At 42.5% G+C, this 16,106-nt stretch overlaps 1 protein-coding gene across 3 annotated transcripts in view; it reads right to left on the bottom strand.

Moving 5' to 3' along the window:
- RERE (arginine-glutamic acid dipeptide repeats) overlaps window positions 1–15,843 on the bottom strand; it is a 463,614-nt gene extending 447,771 nt beyond the window's left edge. For all 3 annotated transcript variants that reach the window (XM_007980666.3, XM_007980665.3, XM_037985385.2), the window contains exon 1: window positions 15,299–15,843. The gene's annotated coding sequence lies outside the window, so the exon portion shown is untranslated. The remainder of the gene's footprint in view (window positions 1–15,298) is intronic.
- Window positions 15,844–16,106: the final 263 nt, after the last annotated feature.

The following is a 16,106-nucleotide window of genomic DNA, read 5'->3' as shown; positions in this document are numbered from 1 at the left end:
AAAAAAAAAAAAAAAAAACAGGCTTTTATTATGCATTCATTTGAATTAGGTCTTGTTTACCTGCAACAAACACTATATAAGAAAAGTACAAAAGGTAAGATCCCTCCCTCTCCATCCAGCTGCCCAGGGCCCTGGTATGCCTCCAGAAAAGGCAACTATGGATTCTAAGAAGTCCTTGGACACTATAACTTCTTAACACATTCAGAACATTAGGTCTAAGTTGATGAAAAGAATTTATAAATTATATTTTAAAGTAAGTTTATTTATGACAATTATACAATTGCACAGTTTATATGCTGAGGCAAACAAAATATGACACTCAATACATGGAAAGATAAACTGTATGAAACTAAAGCTATCTGAGCTGTGAAAAGAAGTCACTGTTCGACCGGGTGCAGTGACTTAACACCTGTAATCCCAGCACTTTGAGAGGCTGAGGCGGGAGGATCACAAGGTCAAGAGATCAAGACCATCCTGGCCAACATGGTGAAACTCCGTCTCTACTAAAAATACAAAAATTAGCTGGGCATGGTGGCACGCGCCTGTAGTCCCAGCTACTCGGGAGGCTGAGGCAGGAGAATCGCTTGAACCCGGGAGGCGGAGGTTGCAGTGAGTCAAGATTGTGCCACTGTACTCCAGCCTGGGGACAGAGTGAGACTCCATCTCAAAAATTAAAAAAAAATTAAAAAAAGAAGTTCACTGTTCATTATCAGAACCATTACAGAATAAATATTCCAAGTCTACATATAACCCCAAGTTACTAAAGTTTTGAAGGGGAGGGTTGGTCTGTTTTTTTGTTTTTTTGAGACAGAGTCTCATTCTGTTGCCCAGACTGAAGTGCAGTGGCTGAATCGCAGCTCACTGCAGCCTTGACCTCCCAGGCTAAATCAATTCTCCCTCCTCAGCACCCCGAGTAGCTGAGACTACAGGTGCACGCCACCATGCCTGGCTTTTGTTTTTTTTTTTTTTTTTTCCCAGAAAGACTGGGTTTTGCCATGTTGTCCAGGCTGGTCTCAAATTCTTGGGCTCAAGTGATCTGCCTGCCTCAGCCCCACAAAGTGCTGCGATTACAGGCATGTGCCACTGTGCCCAGCCAACTAAAGTTTTTGTGGCATCAAAAGTGTTTAAGGATTCCACAAAGACTAAATTCTCACTAAGCTATGCAAACAAAGGTGCTAAGCCATTCCAACCAAAATATGAAAGAAACATGTAGATGTTTTATAAAGCTAAATTTCTTAAGGAATATGAATATTAATGAAAACTTTTCTCAATATATTAATAGAAACAACATGTATGCACATTTTTACAGTTTATAGATGTTAAAAATTAAGTCTCAACAAGCTCTTTAATCATATGTGTATAATCCTAAGTATATAACAACTTAGGAAATTTCAGTAATTATTCCTACAATAATGAATCACATAAAATATATATATGTACACATGACAGATTATGCTACCAGGATCAGAATGTTCAAATCAGAAGGCAGTTCATCTTGTTAGAAAATTTATCCAGCAATAAAAATCTGAAGCCATCGTTAGATCAAGACAAATTTTAGTGAAAATTCTATACTGAATACTGAACTGGAGGTGGGGGGTTATTCTTACAAATAATACTGAAGGATTACAAACAATACTGTCAAATTATCAAATGTGTTAATACTACATTAGCCATTCCACTGGCATTTATGGCACAAACTGTCAGATGTAGTGCAATACTAATTCTTCCCTCCTTCCAAAGTAAGAGAACTCCTGATTTTTGACTAGGCACATAGGAATTTCCAGTTCAGAATATACATTCCAGCTTCTCTTGCAGTTATGTGTGACCTTATTATAATCGAAGGGACACAGCAGAAGTAATATGTACAATTCCTGGAAAGTATCTTCACAAGATGGGGGCATGCCCAGCTTTTGCCTTTTCCTCCTTCCTGCTGGTGAGAATGTAGAACTAATGTGAGAAAGTGGAGAAGCCACCTTTGACTAAAAGGAAAGAGTTACATGTTGAAGGCTGGGTCCCCTAATGAGCATGAAGGTACCATACTGGTTTAGGACTGCCTATGAGATACATGAAAGAAAGGTAACTTCTATCTTGTTTAAGCCATTGTTATTTTTGGTTTCTACTACTCACTGCTGAATCTAATCCTATCTAAAACAAGGCAAAATTATAGAGAAAGACTACTATATTTATTAAATTTTACTCTTTCAAATGATTTTTTATCTTTGCTTTGGTTTGTTTGTTTGTTTTGAACCAGAGTCTTGCTCTGTCATCCAGGTTGCAGTGCCATGGCTCCCTACAACCTCAGCCTCCCAGGTTCAAGCGACTGTCCTGGCTCCTGAGTAGCTGGGATTACAGATGCCCGCCACCATGTTCAGCTATTAAATAATTTTGAATACATATTTTAAACTTACTAGGATTAAAATAAACTCATTTTGGGGGGCCGGGCACGACAGCTCATGCCTGTAACCCCAGCACTTTGGGAATCTGAGGTGGGTAGATCGCCTGAGGTCAGGAGTTCCAGACCAGCCTAGCCAATATGATGAAACCCCATCTCTATTAAAAATACAAAAATTAAGCCAGGTGCAGTGGCTCTCACCTGTAATCCCAGCACTTTGGGAGGCTGAGGCGGGTGGATCACTTGAGGTCAGGAGTACCAGACCAGTCTGGTCAACATGTTGAAACCTCACCTCTACTAAAAATACAAAAATTAGCCAGGCATCGTGGCTGGCGCCTATAGTCCCAGCTACTCAAGAGGCTGACACAGGAGAATCACTTGAATCCAGGAAGCGGAGGTTGCAGTGAGCAGAGACTGCACCATTGTGCTCTAGCCTGAGTGATAAGAGTGAGAATCCAACTCAAAAAAAAAAAAAAAAAAAATACAAAATTAGTCGGGCACGGTGGTGCGTGCCTGTAGTCCCAGCTACTCAGAAGGCTAAGGCAGGAGAATCACTTGAACCTGGGAGGCAGAGGTTGCAGTGAGCCAAGATCGTGCCATTGCACTCCAGCATGGGCAACAGGAGTGAGACTCCGTCTCAAAACAAAACAAAAAAATAAATAAATAAACAAACTTTTTTTGGAGACAGAATTTCACACTTGCTTTCCAGGCTGGAGTACAATGGTGCAATTTCAGCTCACTGCAACCTCTGCCTCCCAGGTTCAAGAGATTCTCCTGTCTCAGTCTCCCAAGTAGCTGAGATTACAAGCGTTTGCCACCACACCCGGCCATTTTTTGTATTTTTAGTAGAGACGGGGTTTCATCATGTTGGCCAGGTTGGTCTCAAACTCCTGACCTCAAGCAATCCACCCATATCAGCCTCCCAAACTGCTGGGATTACAGGCGTGAGCCACTGCACCCGGCCAACAAACTTATTTTTGATGATTCAAATAACTAAGCTCTAAAATGTTTTTTCTACACTATATTTGAGGTATAAAATTGTTATTATCAATCATTTTTTGGCCAGGCGCAGTGGCTCACACCTATAATCCTCCAGCACTTTAGGAGGCAGAGGTGGGCGGATCACCGGAGGTCAGGAGATCAAGACCAGCCTGGCCAACATGGCAAAGCCCCGTCTCTACTAAAAATACAAAATTTAGCCAGGCATGGTGGTGATCGCCTGTAATCCCAGCTACTTGGGAGGCTGAGACAGGAGAATCGCTTCAGCCCGGGAGGCAGAGGTTGCAGTGAGCCGAGATCATCCAGTCTGGTGACAGAGGGAGACTCCATCTCAAAAAATAATAGTAACAACTTCCTAAGTATGCCTTGGGGTCAAGTGATTAAGCCACATCTCCCTTATCTCTACCTCAATAATACCATACGGTAATATTATTCATTTATTTAACAAATGAATGCCTACTATACTCCTCGCATGAAAGGTGCACTGAAGTGACCAAAGCAGATGACGAGCCTCTTCCTACAGGAGCTGACAAGCCAGCATCAATGCAGCCAAGGCTGTAGAAGCTGAGTGAAACCCTCTGCCTCCCTCTTCTCTAGCCTCCAAGTTCATCACTCCCCTGCTGTCATATTCTTGCTTCAGGCTACAATATGAGAGTACAATATGACTAGACTTCAGCTTTGCTCTGCTAATATAATCACACATAACCATATTCCCCAAAGATGACACTGCTGTTACCAAAATTAGCATCGGCATCTTACCAAAATGCCATAGCAGCCATCACTGATGGTGGGTCAGTTCTCCACACGGCAAATCTTATTTATCACAAGATATTTTTCCCTAATTGTACCTTATGGGGTTCTCTTATCCTTAAATTCTGTTGTTGTGACAGGATCTCACTCTGTCTCCCAGGCTGGAGAGCAATGGCACGATCTTGGCTCATTGCAGCCTTGACCTTGTCCGCTCAAACAGTCCTCCCGCCTCAGCCTCCTAAGTAGTTAGGACTATAGGCACGTGCTACCACGCCTGGTTAATTTTTAATTTTTTTGACAGAGACGGGGGTCTTGTTACATTGCCCAGGCTGGTCTCAAACTCCTGGTCTCAAGTGATCCTCCTGCCTTGACCTCCCAAAGCACTAGGATTACAGTTGTGAGCCACCACATCTAGCCTTATCCTTAAATTTGAAAAATACTTTGCAGCTCCGCCACCCCCCACCCCCGCAGTCCCAGGGACTATCCTGAAAAACGTCAGAAGGTAAGATTGCTTCGGTAGATAGCCAAATATTTTTAGTTATTCCTCACAGGCCATTACATCAACCTCACTAGAGATTTGAAGCCGGACCAACAAGATGTCTTGCTCTCTCCCTCAATCGCCTTCCTTCTTGAATCGCTCTAAGAGGATGGAACACTAATCTGATTGGGTCAAGAGTCCACAATACTGATTGAACCCTGTTTACAAGTATGAAGATCAACAAAGATTAAAAGTCACACAAATCTTGATTCAAGTGCAAGACAGAAAAAAAGTCATATACATGTGAGAGTTTGCGTTCTTGTTCTTGGTCATTTCACTCTTACACACTCTAACACACTAATCGTTGGGTCTTCTGCAAAGCCATCAACCAAAGAGTAATAAGACAGTGAAATTGAGGAGGATGAGAGAGCCCCTGACTAGTCCTGAAGCTTAAGTAATATGCTCTCACCCTGTTTACTACACAAATTTACATTGGTATTTTGGCCAAAAGCCCAAATTAATAACAAAGTAACACTTCTAATTTCCCACTTGCCATTGTTCTACTCACATAAATCTCCTTCAGAGGCCAGGCGTGGTGAGTCACACCTGTAATCCCAGCACTTTGGGAGGCTGAGGTGGGAGAATCACTTGGACCCTCAAGGTCGAGGCTACAGTGAGCCGTGATCATGCACCACTCACTGCACTCCAGAACCTCGGCAGCAGAGCAAGACCTTGTCTAAAAAAACATTCCTTCGGGAACATAATAAACAAGAGGAACAGCTAAGCCATGACATTCTGATCATTTATTAACACCCCAAACTTCAAACTGTACTATCACTCTATTCACTTGGTATTTAATCACATTTTTTTTTTTAGCATTTCCTATATCAAGGAATAGCAAACATTTTACAATTGATACCTCAGAGAGAATTTATTCAGACCATCTGGTGTTCACCCATTGTCTCCTGCAGATCTCCTGATTATTATAAATAACAAAGAGAACATACTGCAAAGCTAGATCTCTGGATGACAATAACAATAATAATAAAAACAGGCTAATATTTATTGACCATTTACTATGTGCCAGGGACTTTTTTAAATACTTTATATGAATTAATTACTTTGGTCCTCACAACAAACCCATGAGTATTATTATCTCTATTTTACAGAGGAGGAAACTGAGACCCAAAAAGGTAAATAACCTGCTTGAAGTCACAGAGTTAATAAGCAGTGGGCTGCAGATTGAGTCTAGAGCTCTTAACAACTTTTCTGCAATAGCATAATAGTTAATGGCAGATAAATACTACAGCTTGGTAAGTTCTGAAACTTAGGGCCAAAAAGATATTCAAGGAGGCAAAAGACAACACAGATCTGCATCTCAAGAGAGAGATTTTCAAACTTCTAGGCTGGACCAAACTGGTGTTAAAGAAGTACTGAGGAAGGGCTGGGCGCGGTGACTCACGCCTGTAATCACAGCACTTTGGGAGGCCAAGGCGGGCAGATCACGAGGTCAGGAGATCGAGACCATCCTGGCTAACATGGTGAAACCCCGTCTCTACTAAAAAATACAAAAAATTAGCTGGGTGTGGTGGCGGGCGCCTGTAGTCCCAGCTACTTGGGAGGCTGAGGCAGGAGAATGGCGTGACCCCGGGAGGCGGAGCTTGCGGTAAGCTGAGATCACATCACTGCACTCCAGCCTGGGCAACAGAGTGGGACTTCGTCTTAAAAAAAAAAAAAAAAAAAAAAAAAAAAAGTAGTACTGAGGGAGAAGTTAATGGATAGAATCATGAAGAACATCAATATTTAACATAAACCCAGCACATTTTAGATCAAAATGATAATACAGTAGGGTAGTATTTGTGTATATTATAGATATACAACATGTATTACAAACCAAAATACATAATAATTATACCTACTCCTTAGGAACTAGAACATAGTTTAACTATAATTACTTCAGGTTTATGGTAGCATCTCTGTTGGCTGTAGCTAAGATTTTTCATGCTAAATCCTTAGGCAAGAACACAACCTATCATACTGTTCCTACGAAAGAAAATAATCTGCTTTAAAATCTTTCTTCAGACATGCTTTCCAGGGAACAGACAGTTGTGAAAAGAAAGTCAGCCTAAAGAGGTGGACCATATTTCAATGACTCTAAGACTCATAATGCTTGTTTTACATTTATATACCACTGGAATTAGGAAAGGTCTCACAGAGGTTAACTGGCAGCATTTTTTTCATTCTTAGCAGTATATAAAATAATAGTGCATTTTACAAATGATGGCATCTTAGAGTCAATAAAATGTGTTTTTCAGAATACATGTAATTCTAAGTGTGAGCACACATACTGCTGTAGTCAAAGGAAAACTTTCTGCCTTCAAGAGATGTATAATCTAATAAAGAGAACATAATTTGCTCTAAAATATAAATGGAAGTAATAAACATTAATACAAGATATGAAGTGATCAAATGAGTGAGAAGGTTATAACAAGAATTGAAGAAAAGGTATTTAAGTGGTAGGAAATAGAAGTGGCCAAACCAAAAAAACTTCAGGCACTGTGTCCTGAGCAGTTTGTTGTTGTTGTTGTTGTTGTTGACAGAGTCTCACTCTGTTGCCCAGGCTTGAGTGCAGTGTCACAATCTCGGCTCACTGCAACCTCTGCCTCCCAGGTTCTAGAGATTCTCCTGCCTCAGACTCCTGAGTAGCTGGGACTACAGGCGCCCGCCACCAGATCCAGCTAATTTTTGTATTTTTAGTAGAGATGGGGTTTAACCACGTTGGCCAGGATGGTCTCAAACTCCTGACCTCAGGTGATCTGCCCACATCGGCCTCCCAAAGTGCTGGGATTACAAGCATGAGCCACCGTGCCTGGCCATGAGCACAGTTTTAAATGAAACAGATTAAATCTGATGTAAGAACAGAAAGAAGGTAGGAAATAAAAGCTATCTCAACACAGATAGGGAAGATGAATAACATGAGGTTTTGGTCATGTCACTCTCCTCTAAGAACCAGCAACTATGTTCCAGTCAAAGTAAAGCATTGCTTCAAGGTATTAAGAACAAGAGGAAAAACATTTTTTAAATGTCACATCTCCCTCCTTTGAACTACTGTGGCAGTTTTAAAATAAATCCAGACTGGGATTGGTGGCTCATGCCTATAACCCCAACACTGGGAGACCAAGGCAGGAGGATGATTCAGTCCAGGAGTTTGAGCAACCAGCCTGGGCAACATAACAAGACACCATCTCTACAACAACAACTTTTTTAGCCAGGTGTGGTGGCATGCGCCTGTAGTCTTAGCTACACAGGAAGCTGAGATGGGGGAATCACTTGAGCCTGGGAGGTCAAGGTTGCAGTGAGCTGTGAACATGTCACTGCACTCCAGCTTGAGCTGGACACTGAGACCTTGTCTCTAAAGTAATTATTGAGCTAATTAATTAAACTTAATAAATCGATAAATTATTTGATACTCCTCCCTGCAAAAAAAAATTATTTGATACTCCTCCCTTCAAACAAAATAATATAAACATTTTTAAAGTTTTTGTTTGTTTGTTTTTGTTTTTTGAGATGGAGTCTCACTCTGTTCCCCAGGCTGGAGTGCAGTGGCACCATCTCTGCTCACTGCAACATCCGCCTCCCTGGTTCAAGCGATTCTTCCACCTCAGCCTCCTGAGTAGCTGGGATTATAGGTATCCGCTATCATGCCCGGCTAATTTATTTTTGTAGAGACGGGGTTTCACCATGTTGGTCAGGCTGGTCTTGAATTCCTGACCTCAGGTGACCCGCCTGTCTCAGCCTCCCAAAGTGCTGGGATTACAGGCGTGAGCCTAAAGTTATTTTTAAATAAAATAAATCGGGACATAGCGGCTCATGCCTGTAATCCCAACACTTTGGGACACCAATGAGGGTAGATCACTTCAGCTGAGAAGTTCAAGACCAGCCTGGGCAACATGGCAAAACTCTGTCTCTACAAAAAATATAAAAATTAGCTGGGTGTGGTGGCGCATGCCTATGGTCCCAGCTACTCAGGAGGCTGAGGCAGGAGGATCATTTGAGCCCGGGGGTTCAAGGCTACAGTGAGCAGAGATTGTGCCACTGCACTCCAGACTGGATGACAGAGTAAGACCTTTCCTCAAAAAACTTAAATTTAAATTTTAAAAAAATTAATTTTACAGGTGCATCTCAAATTGTTCTATTAAACTAGAATAGTAGTATCTATCCCATGAGTATCTCATGAGAAAGAAACAGGTATTCTTTGGGGTAAGGGAGGAAAATGAAAAACAAAAACCCTCTATAGTATAAAATGTTTCTGAGGCTTTAAAGAGCTCATGTGCATTATAAACTTATTTCACTTCATACTTAAAATACTTGCAGCATATTAGTAAGCCATAAATACAGTTTGGGAAACACTGACTTGGGTAGGCAGGTAGGTAGGCAGGTAGTCAGTGGATGGTAGAGTCACAGAAAATAAAAGGAGAATAAGACAAATGTAATAAAATGATACCACCTAAAAAAAAGGATCATAACTATGAGTTACGACAATGAAGTCTCTTGAAGGAAAATAAGCTGTTAGAATAAGCTATCGAAATCAACAATAGCCGCCAGGTGCAGTGGCTCATGCCTAGAATCCACTTGGGTGGATATACTTCCCCAGCATAGCCAGGTCCTGCCAGAGATTTCCAGTGCCTCCCCAGGCAGTTCAAACAAACAGACATGCTCATCTGCTCACACTCCGCCTGAACTGTACTCACCCCACACACACTGAGTGCCTCCATCACTGTACTCCCTTGCTCCCCACCCTAGAAGCAGGAAGAAGGTCAAAGAATTAGACCTTTGGCTGGGCATGGTGGCTCACAACTGTAATCCTAGCACTTTGAGTGGCCAAGGTGAGAGGATCGCTTGAGCCTAGGACTTCGAGACCAGCCTGGGCAACACAGCAAGACTTGATTTCTACAAAAATATAATTAGCCAGGTGTAGTGGTGCACACCTCTAGTCCCAGTCCCAGCTACTCGGGAGGCCAAGGAGGGAGGATAACTTGAGCCCAGGAGTTCAAGGCTGCAGTGAGCCATGCTCATGCCACTGCACTCCAGCCTGAACAATAGAAAAAGACCCTCTCTCAAAAAAGAATTAGACTTCTGGGAGCCTAGGGAACATATGTAGGTGCCAATGAATGTGTCCATGCATGCTCTGCTGAATGTGTGCATGGCTGTGTGAGCTAGAATGGGTTTTTGTAGCAGGAGCTTTGCCCTGCTGCTTCAGGACTGTCTAAAGATGCTGCACAGCCATGCTTCCTCACAAGTTCTCTTTTAAGGTTAGTCCAGGCCAACAATGTCAATACTGTCCCCCTTAGGGTGGTATATTTATTGCAACACACAGCCTGGACACTCATATACAGGGCCGTGGCACTAGGGTAAGGCGCCACAAACTCCTCCTGCTGAGGAGGCAACAAGGCATCTGGTTGCTAAAGCTGCGTGGGATCCATATCCCTGATAGTATTCCAGTATGTATGAGGCACTGCGGAACCGGGGTTTTTGTTCCTAGGTGAGGCCTGACTCGTATGGCTTAAATTTCTATTCTACTTTTCCCCAACTTGAGATGACTTGGAAGACTTCCTGTTCCTTGCAATGAAAAACAGCCTAACCAAAGTCCTTAAAAGTCATGTGTATAACTACTCTAAAATTAAGATATAACCCATGGCTTCGACTTCCGATGCAAAAACCCAAGACAAATAGGCTATGAGGATTCCTCAAATACCGAGTGGTTTATGAATTAGAGGTCACATCCTTTTATAACCTAACCATACAAGGAAAATTTTCACAGTTAAACATATTGCTCACACTTGCTGACATAGTGGCAAATTTTACCAATTAAAAATATGGCGTGCACAGTGGTTCGTGCCTGTTATCCCAGCCCTTTAGGAAGCCAAGGCGGGTGGATCACTTGAGGTCAGGAGTTCAAGATCAGCCTGGCCAACATGGTAAAACCCCATCTGTACTAAAAATACAAAAATTAGCCAGGTGTGATGGCACACATCTGTAATCCCAGCTACTCAGGAGAATGAGGCAGGAGAATTGTTTGAACCTAGGAGGCAAGGTTGCAATGAGCCGAGATTGTGCCATCGCATTCCAGCCTGGGTGACAGAGCGAGCTCCGTCTCAAAAAATAATAATAATAATAATTTTACACTGGCACAAACAGGTCACTTTATTAAAAAAAAAAAAATCTTATATTAACTGTACACTCTGACCTAGTTACCTAATGTACAGACACACAGTATATCTTATATTACTTGGCACACCAACAAGTTAGCCATACAAATCACAATTCCAACCCAAACTCAAAGCTAGTAAATGTATTTAGTATTTGAGCTTGAGTTACTTGTGTTCAAATGTTCATTAAATTGGTCTAAGCAATCTTAACAATGTTCTAACACATATTTAAAATGCTCATTTCTCCTCCATTATTTAAAAAAAACAAAAAAACACCGACTATAACTCTGTTAAGATAAGAAACCAAACATAAGCCAACAGGCTCAGCAAAATCACACTTAAATAGGACAAGGAAAGTTTCAACTCCAGAATAATTATCAGGATACCAATCACACAAATATGATTCAACAATCACTTAAATATGATTCAAGAGGAATTCCTGGTAGTAAAAAAAGAAATCCTGTGATTAACTAGAGCACAGCATTATCAGAAACTGATTATGTAAAACAACAGTTTTTCTTTCAGGATGTCTCTCTGTGTGTGTGTGTGTGTGTAACAAAGTTCACAGCTAGGTTACACTAATGACTCACTTAAACATTTGAATTTTCTGCTATCTTAACCTTTAAATCAACTGCAAAAGTAGCTGCCAAAAGTAGTTTAGTAGGAAAGCATACTACTCCCAAAAGAACTTGGTATGTCCAACTTATTTTACTACTTAAATTTTTTTTGATCACTGAGATTTGAAACTAATTTTTAAGTAATGAATGCTTACTAAATCCACTATCATACTCAGCATATACAGGTTTTTAGAAGGGCACAGATTATATTCTTATATGTGTGTTTTTACAGCACCTGGCACATTTCCGTTCAGTATCTGTTCAATATTACACATAATTATTTCAGGACCTGACAGCGTTTACTGTCCTATTTTTTTCTTTTCTTTTTTTTTTTTTTGAGACAGAGTCTCGCTCTGTCACCCAGGATGGAGTGCAGTGGTGCCGATCTCAGCTCCCTACAACCTCTGCCTCTGAGATCAAGCAATTATCGTGCCTCAGCCCTTCAAGTAGCTGGGATTACAGCCACGCACCAAAGTGCCAAGCTAATTTTTGTATTTTTAGTAGAGACAAGGTTTCACCGTGTTAGCTAGGCTGGTCTCCAACTCCTGACCTCAAGTGGTCCACTCACCTTGGCCTCCCAAAGTGCTGGGATTACAGGCGTGAGCCACCGCACTAGGCCTTACTGTCCTATTTTTTAAAAGCTTTTTTGACTGACCAGTAAATCAAAGTTGAAAAGGCAACTGGTACATTTTATTTCTTGATTTGGATTATCTTTCTGTCATGAATTGGTTCTCAGTTCTAGTTTCCTTGTGACAAAACACTGATGGAGAATACATTGAACTGAAATCCCCTGAATCTATTCCCACCGAGAAAATAATACATTTGAACTGTTCACATTTCATTGTAAAAGATACACAACTTTAGAGATTACTCTTGAAGTTCTGAAAGTAAAGTGAATCGGAAGTCATATTTCTAGAAGCAATCAGTCTGGAACAGATGTTTATCCTACACACCCAGTCCCCTTTACCACTGCAAAACTCTCTAATAGTTCATTACATTAGAACAACTGAGATGGGTTAGGATTTGTGAAAATAAAAATCCTTTTGAGACATTTATTAAGCAGATTATCTCTGAAACTGTACCTTAGTTTACAAGCCTTTGGGTAGCAATTCGACCTTCTTGTATGTTAATCCGTGTACACCCTCATTTCACATTTTCTCTGGCTTCCAAATTTTATTTTTTTTTTATCTAATCCATACAATAAGTCACCCTATCAGACTTTATAAGACTACTGAAAACAACACTACTGCAATGCAAGGCTACTACATTTGCAAAATTGCCGATTTTAGTGAGATTTCCCTCCCTCAACTCCTCCTCCACCCCTCTACCTGGGTTAAATCTCGAGAAAAACCTCTGTCCAGTGCTACAACTTTACTTTCCATAGAGTAGGTTTGATTTTTTATTAATGATACTAAAAACTTTTTTAAAAGACTGCTGGTGTATATGGTTTCCAATACTGGGAACAGAAATAAACCCCCTTGTGTAATATTTCAAGAAAAATTGTCTCATAAAAGATGAGAAGGTATCAATTCAAAGGAGTCCTGGGAAGTCACAAAGTGTAAATACTTCTGGTAACAGAACAAATTAATGTCGAGGCACAACCAATAACATAATAATGCCTCAATGCAACCGTGCCTGTCAAAGGACATCTGTATTAGCAGCTCGGGGAAGTGGCATTTGCAGAAAGGCACAACAACTGTGCTTAAAAGAAAATCATTAAGCCTCAGCCGTTAATCCCCTCCCCCATCCTCTTCGTCTGGGTCTTTCCAAGCAATTAACCAGTAGAAGGTGCTATTCTGCAACCCACATGTATTCACACCAACCTCCATCCTTGGGCCACAGCTGGGTTTACCGCAGGTGGACTAGCCTATTCCCTGTCCAGTATTCAAAGGAGCCCCCTAAACAGAAAGCCAGATCTTTTCTTATAACCCTTATTTACAAAAACAACATTGACAGCTCAATTGCCAGGAAACCTGACACACCACACCACTAAAAACATGCAAACATCATCTTGCTAAATATTAACCTCAACACAATCTTTATAATATTAACCAATAAAATCTATTTCTACCTAGAAAGACTCTGCTCACATTCACTACTAAGAGTCAAGTGAACAAATCACTGTCCCCAACAAAATCAGGGTCAATGAGAAATACGAAAGCAATGAGAGCTGAACATAAGGCCACAACATATAAAGAGGGATTTTATCTTTACATACACAAAAAAGAGCAGCAGAAACCAGGGCTGCAAAGGGAAGAAAGGGAGGCAGAGAGAAGAGGAGTCTCTGAACATGTTTTTGGGTGTCCTTCAGTTTCCAATGCACTCTTCTGCCTCACAAGGTTGCAAAAAAGGCCAGGCATGAGATGGGTGGAAGAAAGCTGAAACAGAAAAGCACCCTCCCTTCCCCCATCTTCTCTCTTCTCTCCCAAAAAGAGCTGTGTTTGTCTGTGCAAACCTAGTCCCAAATATGGGAGAGAGAGAATGAACGTGTGTATGGAAGAACAATGAGCCCTCAGCTTGGTATTGTGTGTGTATGTGTGTGTGTGCGTGTATGTGTGTGTCTGTCTGCCTCTGCCTCTTTTCCCTTCGACCTCAACAACAACAGGGAGAGCTGCAAGCCAGTTTTCCACCCATCCCAGGCCATCAAAATCAAAACTGGTTGATAATTTACAGTAGTATTAACTCAACAAGCAAATCCATGGAACAAAATATCAACCCAAAGATGATTTTATTATAGTATAGATCCAGCTTCTCTCCCCTCCCCCAACAGACTGAGACTAAAGAGACCAGTGTACACTAGACAAAAAGGTCCCTCTTTAAATGGAAAGCAATTATGAAAACTGTCTCAAATCTTCGGTGCATCAATTCATGCTATATTAAAATGTCTGTTTTCTAATTCACCAAGTTCGTCCTCTTACTAGTTAGCTTTTTTTGCGTTTAAAAAATTGCTTTGAAGAAGGCTATTTCAGGATTCATACAAAACTACTTTCTAAATGTACCTTAAAATAGCAACACATACTGAAACATTTAAAGCACCCAATTTCTCAAGGACACATTTTGCTGAAATCAATGTTTGAAGTCTGTAATCCAGAAAAATTGTAAGCAAACCTTGGAAAAGAGACAGAGGAAAATGACAATTCAACAATGAATCATTTTGTTTTCCTTTCAACAACTTCTCAAGCAACCAGTTTCAAAGGAAGCCTGCAATACTTTTCCCCCTTTCCAACAGACACACATACATACATTATCCTATGTAAAACTACGAATCCTTCCATCACCTTAAAAATTAATGATAAATAGAAGCCACCCTCCTTCAGAGAGCAGAACTAAAACAAGATAGTAAGAATTCCATTCTGCTGCAAGTGACTTTGGGTTTCCTAATTCTCTAATCACATACAGCTGAGAACTAGAGATTGGGAGCACAAAGAGGAAATCTACCCCCTAATGAGAAAATGATACTTTAATAATAAAGTCCTCCCCCCAGCACCCCGAAATCCACAAACATTCAAGAAATTCACAGTTCCAGTCCTTGACTTCCTTCTCTTCCAGTTTCAGCCAATAATTTAGTCACATGAAATAGTTTAACCTCAAACAAGTACAACAAGAGCATGAATAAGAGGCCAAGAGAGAGCATGGTTCAGAAGGCACGCAGTAACGGTCACCTGGCCCGGACATGACCAAAGAAGTGCCCTGCCCTCGTCCGGCTCCCCTCGACTTCGGCTTCGACCCCAGCCTTTTCTTTCTGCCTCCCCCCGGGCGAAGGACTGCTTTCACGGCCGACCCTCTCTGACCACCAGGACGAGGGACCAAAAAAGAAAGCACACGACCCGGCGCGGGCAAGTTGGAGACTTACCTTCCCCTAAAGCGCTACACCATCAATAGAGAGGTGTTCGCGGCCCAGCTCCGGGGAAAGTGGTGGGGACGGGGCGGGAGGCCGCGCGGAGGCTGCGGGGCCGCGGGGCGCAGGGCCGAGAGGGGCGGCCCGCGGGGAGGCGACGCGGAGGGGCTGAGGGGGCTTCCCTGCCGTGACCTTTCTTGCGACTTGAACCTAGGTTCCCTCCTCCTCGGTCGGACAGATCTTTCAGAAGCGGGAGCCCAGGATCATGTCTGGTTTTGTTTTCCGAGGGCGAGGGGGGCTCCCTGAGGATGATGGTGATTTTTTTTTTAATCCTCAACTAGGAGAGAAAATGAGGCAGAGACAATGTGGGGAGCGAGAGAGGGGAAGAGGAGGGGGGAGGAGGCGGGGACCGAGGCCCAGCGGGGCGAGCGTCTCGAGGTGTTCGGGAGGCTGAGGAGGCTCTGGAGCGCGGAGGGTTAGCTCGCGAGCGTCTGTGGGAGCAGCGGCACCTCCGCGATGGTGGCGGAGCCGCGGCGGAGCTGCTGCACCGACCCGCCGCCCACTCCCCGCTCGGGCCCGGCCCACCTCGCAGTATCGCACCTCCCCATTGGCGCAGCGCGGCGTGACGCGTCCGTAGGCCCGGCCAATGGAAGGCGGAGGGCGGGCGGAGAAGGCGGGATCTCTTTTCCTTTTTTTTTTTTTTTTTTTTTTTTAATCTTTTTAATAAAATGAGCAGAGATGAAGGATGGGAGAGGCCAAGCCTTGACAACGCCGCGGCCGGGGGCTGCAGGGCGCGCGCTGCAGGCGGCGGCCCGGGGCGGTG

The sequence above is a fragment of the Chlorocebus sabaeus genome, chromosome 20, assembly GCF_047675955.1.
Source record: "Chlorocebus sabaeus isolate Y175 chromosome 20, mChlSab1.0.hap1, whole genome shotgun sequence".
NCBI lineage: Eukaryota > Metazoa > Chordata > Mammalia > Primates > Cercopithecidae > Chlorocebus > Chlorocebus sabaeus.
This window is presented reverse-complemented; position numbering and strand designations above follow the sequence as displayed.